Below are 8,043 nucleotides of genomic sequence, written 5' to 3'. Positions count from 1 at the left end.
ACTTTGCATACCCTGAGATCATCTCATTTTGTAGCTCATTCCTTTAACTATGCTGTGACTGGTTATATAATGGGTTTCAAGCAAATTTTAGCTGATTATAGTTTTAAAAGTTTGTCAATCATTTGTACTTAAAGTTATCTCTATGTATCAATTTTACTGAATTCCATTCTGATGCAGCTTTCTAGTTATTATGGGTATATGAAGAGGAATAAGGGTTGAATTAACTTCTACTTGCATTGGAGGTCTCACCACAGACATCAATGATGTAGAATAGTGTTTCACAAACTTCCTTGGCAATAAGATCATCTAGTATCCTTATTAAGGTGCATGCTTTAGACCCCTGTTTTAGCTTGCTAAACTGCCAGAATGCAACACACTAGAGATGGATTGGATATTAATAAGAGGATTTATTTAGTTAAACATCTATAGTTCTTCAGAGAAAAGACAGTTATCTTTCATCTGAGTTTCTCTGCACATGGGAAGGCACATGGCCATGTCTGCTGGTCATCTCTCTTGGCTTCTGGGTTCCAACGGCTTTCCCAGGGGATGATTCCTTTCTGCATCTCCAAACTTCTGGGCTGAGCTGCAAATGCTGTGATGAGGTATGCTGAGCTGCTGAACGCTCTTCTGACCTCTCTCTTTTAAGCCTCCAGCTAATTAAATTAAACCTCACTTATTGTGTAAGGCACTCCCATTAGTCGACCACAAATGTCATCAGTCATAGATGAATTTCACATACTGATGATTTAAGTCCACAGAAACAGAACAACAGGGCATCGTCACCTGGCTGAGTTGACACCTGAACTTTACCCTAATACCAGATGTTTTGAATTTGAAGGTCAAGGTTAGAGCCTTGCAGTCTGCATTTTTAAGGAGTGAACCAAAGTCTTCAGATACAGATAGCTCTTGGATCCCAATTGTGATTGGAAAAAACAGATGTTATTCAGTACTCTTCCTGGCACCAAGAACTTCATACATAACCCATGAGAACACCTTCTACACTGCTGGGTCTTATCTCACTTGCTTAACTTTCCTGAGGTCTTCAAGGATCGAATAACTCCATTTAGGTGTCCCTGATACCTACCACTGACCTTCTGTGTGGCAGGTGCTTAGTAGCTAGGTGTTAAAGAACGAACTACAAAATGAGATGATCTCAGGATATGCAAAGTGATGAGTCACTTTCAAATACTGGGCTTAGTATGCCTAATCATCTTAGTTAAATATGTGTACACAAAAAGAGAAAACAATGCTAGTTTCAGTGATCTGATTGGATAATAAACTGCCCCAACACTTAGTCGCCCAAATTGAGTTCTTTCTAATTGATTTCCCAGAATTTTATTCTACTCCACAGAGTTTCTTAGAACACGTTCATGCACTAAACTGTGGTTATACCTCTTTATTTTGTTTTGTTTTGTTTTTATGTTTAGTGATATCATGTTACATTATTTTATTTTAATTATTCTCACTGACAATGGAGTGCTGTCTTTGGCAATTTCTTTGGAAGAGTCAAGGCTTCACAATGTTATATTTGTATATTGTCCTTCTCAGACAGCAGATAGAGCCTCAGGATTTTGCATTAATGTCTTCTGTTGTAGCAGGGACCTTGATCTATGACAGAGCAACATCACTTAACCAGCATTTAGTGGTAAACTAGCATGATGTTAAATACCAGAGAGGAGCAATTTAGTGTCTAGAGCTCTTTTATATTTTTTATAGCATTCTCCCACACATTATACCGTTTTATAAATGAAACAACCAATCAAGCTAGATGGAACACTTGGTATTCTTATATTTCATAAACACTGAAGCTCAGAAGTAGAGTGATTGCCCAAGGTTAAACACCTGCCTACTGATTCCATTGGGACTAGAACCCGTTTAATAAAATTTGGGTGATAATGCATTCCAGACCCTCTCTCAAAGAACTTTTTAAGTAAATCAACAAACATTTACTAAACCAGTTCCCAACCATGTGTAGTGAGATAGGGATGGGTGATTTGAAGATGAATAAGGAATTTTACTTGCCTTTGGGTAACTCAGAGATTATTACAAAAGCTAAAGTTGTGTACAGGTACATAAAAATCAACATTGTAAGTGAGTCTATAAAGGTATGAACTGACTGCAGATTATAGAGAAAAGAGCAAAACTTGCCCAGGGCAGAAAATCATTCTTTTTTTCTCTCTCTTTCATTCTTTCTTTTTAAGCTCAGTTATGAGCATGAGAAAATAATGCTAGGTATGGGGGCAGGGGTGGAGTGGGGTGTGAAAGAGTTGAAATGCTTCCAGGCACAAGGACCAGCATGGCAGAGGTACACCATCATGAAAGTCCCAGATTGTCCAGGGCAGGCAAAGTCATCAGGTCAACCGGACCAGGGATAGACAGGAGGGTGTTGGGAAAGGTAAATACCTTGGTGTTCCTCTAAACCGATATTAATATACTTTATTTAGAGGATTCACTGATCATCTTTTAGGAGAATGGCTGAGAAAAAAATTATTCTTGGCAGTTTGCCTCAAACCTGGGTGCTTATTCTTCTCTAGAGGCTTATTCTCTCAGCTAAAAGAGAGAAAGCTGTTTTAGTCAACCCTTTAGAACGAAGTTTAGCCACAGTGTTTTATAACTCAGCTTGCCTTTTGAAAAGGCACCTCAAACAGCTTGAGTACTCTTTCCAGCCTTATGTAGTACTCCTTTCTCTTGCAGTTGAAATTTACTTGTGTGCCCCCTGTAGAGTGTTGATCTGGAAGCTACTCAGTTGGGCCATCGGGGGATTCTCTTAGGAGATGTTGCAGAGGAGGGTACTGGGAAGGTGGAAAGGGTCTCAAATGGCAGGTTAGAATGCCCAGACTTAATTATTCAGGTACTGGGAAACAAAGACAATGTTTAATGTAGAAGTGTCAAGCCCAGTTTTAATCTTGAGAAAGCTGCTTCTGGAGGAGATGCCACATATATTGGATGGTCTAGAACAAAGAGGTATTGAAAATGAGAGACAAGAATGAAGGCTTTTGGGAGAGTGTAGGAGACCAGGGCTTGACTGGGTACTGCAACAGATGAGCACTTGAATTCATGAGGAATTATGAAGCACAATTAACTGCATTTGATGATTGAGTTATTGTGGGAAACAAAGGAGAAGTAGGGGTTTGAGAGCCATTCCAAGACCTTATAAGGTTCCTAACTATGGAGACTGGTTAGCCAGGAATATAGTATCAAGACTGGGGCAAAAAGAAATAAATTGATGACTATTTGCTGTGAAATAATACTTTTTCTTGCAGACATATTAATTTTGAGGTGCCCCTGAGACAGTGAGATGAATATGTCTAGTATATAAATGTTTTTCTAGATTCAAACTCTGTTGGCAGATATTGCTGTATTGAAATGAAGTCACTTCTGGAATTGCCCACTAGAGCTTTCCAATAAGATTCTAAATACAGAAAACGATTATGCCAATCATTTAAAACATCTGTCTACATTTTATTTGTTGTTCTGTGTACACAGTTATGGGAAGCTTGACTAAAATGTTAAAGCTGCCCCCACTGAAGAAATTTGTTTATAAATGATCTAAAGTAATAGGTATAAGTTAGGCTTCAAAAGAGAAAGTTGGTCTTCAATTAATTAAAGGACAAATATCTCAGTTTGGGTGACAGCAGCTGTCTCTGCGTGAACAGCTGCAGAAACTTATCACTGTTTAGGCAGGAATTGGCAAGCTACAGCCCATGAGCTAAGAATCATTTTTGTATTTTTATAAGGGTAGAAAAATAAAAGAGTATGCAGCAGAAAACATTATGTGACCATTAAAACCTAAAATATTTACTATCTGTTCCTTTACAGAAAAAGTTTGCTGATTCTTGGTCTAGCAGCTTGGTCTGTTGCAGCCTAAATGAGAGAATGGTTGAAGGGATAACTGAATTTTTCTTTGTTTTGGTATAATTATTTGCCCCCTCCCTGATATGTGGTCTTTTTAGTTTGGTTTGAACTAAGTGGTTTGAACCCTATCAGTAATAAGAATTCATCTTTTTTACATTGTATTTTCAACCTCTCTGTTATGTATTTTTTCCTTATGCTGAGGCAAAACTCACTTTCCTATGACTTCTCCCATTGATTTTTTATCAGCTTCTTAAGTAAAATTGATTAAGGTCACATGATAGACAGATCTATGCTGCTAAATATATCCTTTGTAAATATTTCACTCTAGGAAAATTACTATTATGATTCTATTCCCCTTGGAACGGAACTTCCAAAGCCCTACACAATTTTGATTTTTCATTATAGGCTATTCTGATGTGTCTGTGCATCCTCCCCTTTAAAATGAGCTGACCAATCCTGGGCTCAAGCGGTGGAGCTGTCCAGGGTATGTTTTCCTGATTGGTTTTGGAGAGAGAGTATGACACAGGTAGTGTAAGACTAGGCTTTGGAATCTGGGAATCAGGCAGCCCTGACTTTCAATCCTTGTACATTTCTTTTATAAGTCCCAATACTTATCTAAAATTGGGGCACATATGCTTATCATGAAATTATATGGGATATTTAGGAAACTTGACTTGCACAGAGCCTTACATTGAGTCAAGTAATGATACACACTAGTGATAAAAATGATGATGAGGTTGAAGTTGAAAATAACTACACTTTTTGTTGTTGGTTTGACTGTGATCTTTTAATAAGCTGATCCCAGTGAAAACTTCATGCCTTTTCTCCAAAATGATTGCTCTCAAATTTGAATTCCTCTAGCATAGATTTGCATTTTATTTCTTTATTTTTACTTAAAATGCATAAATTTTCTGCTCATAACTTCAAAAGTCATCTTCTTTATTTTTGAGATTTGATATCAGTTTTCCTTTCAATCTGTGGGCTATGGGCATAGAGGGCAACTCCTTAATTTTGGCCCCAGTTTCTTCCTGAGACCATGACCAAGCAATATTACCACCAGTGGCATTGGCTCATACCAATGGCATGGCTCATTTCAGTGATAAAAGGTGCATGACCACAGGCAACAATTAAATGGATCAGTGTTCTTATGGTTTCAGGAAGTCCAGGTAATTTTCTGGTGCCTGATAATATATCTGACCATTCCAAGTAAGACAGCTAAGAGAGTATTCAGATGTTCTTGCTTCAGTTCATAAAGTGAATGCCTGGAGAATCAGAAAGTAATCTTCTCTTCCATTATACATTAGTGTATAATTTCTAGGTTGCTCTAATCTGAGTTTTAAAATATTGTTAATGCTGGGACAGAATTTCTAGATATGACAAAGTGGTTTTCAATGCCAAGTAAGTCACACCTGAGACCTCAGGAAAACAGGAAATTCACTCAGTAGGCTTAGCTATAGGATATTTAGATGCTAACTTCCAAAAGACCCTTATATATTATTTTCTTTCTTTCTTTTTTTTTGGCATGAACAGGCTCCAGGAATCGAACCCAGGTGTCCAGCATGGCAGGCAAGAATTCTGCCACTGAACCACCATTGCACCACCCCCTTATATATTATTTATCTTTATAGTTTATAAATTTCCTTTAAGTAGCTAATTCTTAATTACTCTAGGGAAAATTTCACAATATATGAAATATATAAAATCCAACAGCTCTGGATAAAGACGAGTGATTATGTCCTCTATTTATCAAATATGTGAAATTTGAAAGTACTAAATTTCTTGAATCTTCATATGTTTGTTTGTTTGTTTATTAGGGAATTTATAGGTTTATAGAAAAATCAGATAGAGAGTACAGAGTTCCACATATCCCTATCCCCTGCCTCCAATTTTCCTTATTATTTGGGAACAGCTTGCATTAGTATGGTACATTTGTTACACTTGATGAAACAATACTATCACAATTATCCTATTAACTGCAGTCCATAGTGCACATTAGAGTCCACTCTCTGTGTTGTTCAGTTCTACGGTTTTTAAAAAAATTAATTTTGGTAACATATATACAATCTAAATTTTTCCATTCTAAACATTTAAAAGTCACAAAAGTACTTGGATCTTCATAATTTTTATCTGAAAATGAGAATGATAATCCTTACCTTGCCTATATCCTAAACCAAAGAAAATAATTTACATAAAAGCCACTTTATACTTGATAAAATGCCGTATCTATTTACTCATTCGTCTACTTTTCTATCAATCAGTCAATAGATAGGAAGTTGCTACATAAAAAGTCAGCACTCATGGTAGTACTTGATAAAATGATAAATAGGTAGCTTAAACAAATATTCCAAAACTGAAGAGAAGATTATAGGCAGTTTGTTAGCTGTTGGGATATGATATACCAGAAATGGAACAGCTTTTAAAAGGGGGGAATTTATTAAGTTGCAAGTTTACAGTTCTAAGGCCATGAAATGTTCCAATTAACGCAAATCTATAAAAATGCCCAAGTTAAGGGACCAAAAAGAGGTTACCTTCACTCAAGAAAGACCGATGAAATTAGTTCAGGGTTTCTCCCTCAAGTGGAAAGGTACATGGCGAACATAGCAAAGTCTGCTAGCTTTCTCTCCAGGCTTCTTGTTTCATGAAGCTCCCCTGGGGGCATTTTCCCTCTTCATCTCCAAAGGTCTCATCATTCTCCTGGCTCTCCTGTGACTCTAAAAAGGATTCTCTCTGAAATCCTTCCTCTTTTAAAGGATTCCAGTAAACTAATCAAAACTTACCTAGAATGGGTAGAGTCACAACTCCATGGAAGCCAACTAATCAAAAATTAAATACCTACAATTGGGCGAATAACTTCTCTGCAGAGATAATCTAATCAAGTTTTCAACCTGGAAGTGCTGCAAAGGAAGAAACAGCTGTTTCCACAAGATGACTCAGAATTAAAACATGGCTTTTCTAGGGTATATAATCCTTTCCAAACAGCATGGTAGTTTATAAAGAGATCATTTTCTATCCATTCTTAACAAATGATTAGGACATTTCCTGTCAGGACATATAATAATATTAGGATTTATCAGTTATGTCATATGATTGTCCTAATCATAAATAAATTAGCATAACAATAGATATGGTCATAACCATGGATGATACATTTTGTTCCTGTTGAAAAATTGATAGTAGCTGCCTGGATGGCTGAGCTACATGGATTCTGAGGCTTTCACATTCCCTAACAGGGAGGTCTCTTGTGCTGAATAACAGTAGTAATTTGCATAAATGACTATAGTTTTTTATAGCAACTTCCATTTAGAAGTGGAATCTAATTCTCCAATCCTATAATCCTAACTGGTTTGTGACTGGGTCTGTCAATAGAAAAAGGAATTTTCTATAAATTCAGAGCCTACACTTGAATATTGTATGATTCAGTTTTTACTCCTGGGACTTACACCACCACTGTCATTTGGAAGGTCATGTGGAGAATGAGAGATCATGTATGGATGAAGACTAGATGTCCCAGTTGAGCCATCTTAGTTCAGCCAATCTTGAGCCAACTCTGCTGCTGACTACAGACGTATGAGTGAGCACAGCCTGGGAAAGGTGAGTCTAGGCAAGACTAGTATAACTTCCCAACTTACCTGAGAACTTGGAAACTAATGCTTCAAACTATTGGCTTTTGGGGTGGTTTATATGCAGCATAGATAATTGTTACAATAGTGATGTTTGCTATGGGTGGGAAACAAGACTAATACGTATTTTCCATCACTTTGATAAGTTACCTTCATCTCTTTGATTTTTATCCCCCACTTTCTCTTTCCTAAGTTTATAACCTGGGCTCCATATTGTTAGAATGCCTACCATTTCTTAAGATCATTAAGATCAGCCACTCTTGAAATTCTTTGGTTGGGCTACCAACTAAAAATCTCAGGCTTTCTGCTACATGGTATATGTCTCTGTTTTCTGAGCTTCACTGTTTGGAACTTTGATGGTCTTCCAGTCTATCAATGCCCTACTTTATATTTTGCACCCTCTCCTTTATACTGTACCATTATTAGGACATCATCATGTTCCATTGGGCCCATATAACTTGAGGATTGAGAAATTTAATACAATTTTATTGCAAACATCTCTTTCTCCTTTATGTTATATTTTGAATATGAGTGCAAATGCTCTGCTTGGAGGAAAGACATCTCAATA

The sequence above is a fragment of the Tamandua tetradactyla genome, chromosome 13 (genome assembly GCF_023851605.1).
Source record: "Tamandua tetradactyla isolate mTamTet1 chromosome 13, mTamTet1.pri, whole genome shotgun sequence".
Classification (NCBI taxonomy): Eukaryota; Metazoa; Chordata; class Mammalia; order Pilosa; family Myrmecophagidae; genus Tamandua; species Tamandua tetradactyla.
This window is presented reverse-complemented; position numbering follows the sequence as displayed.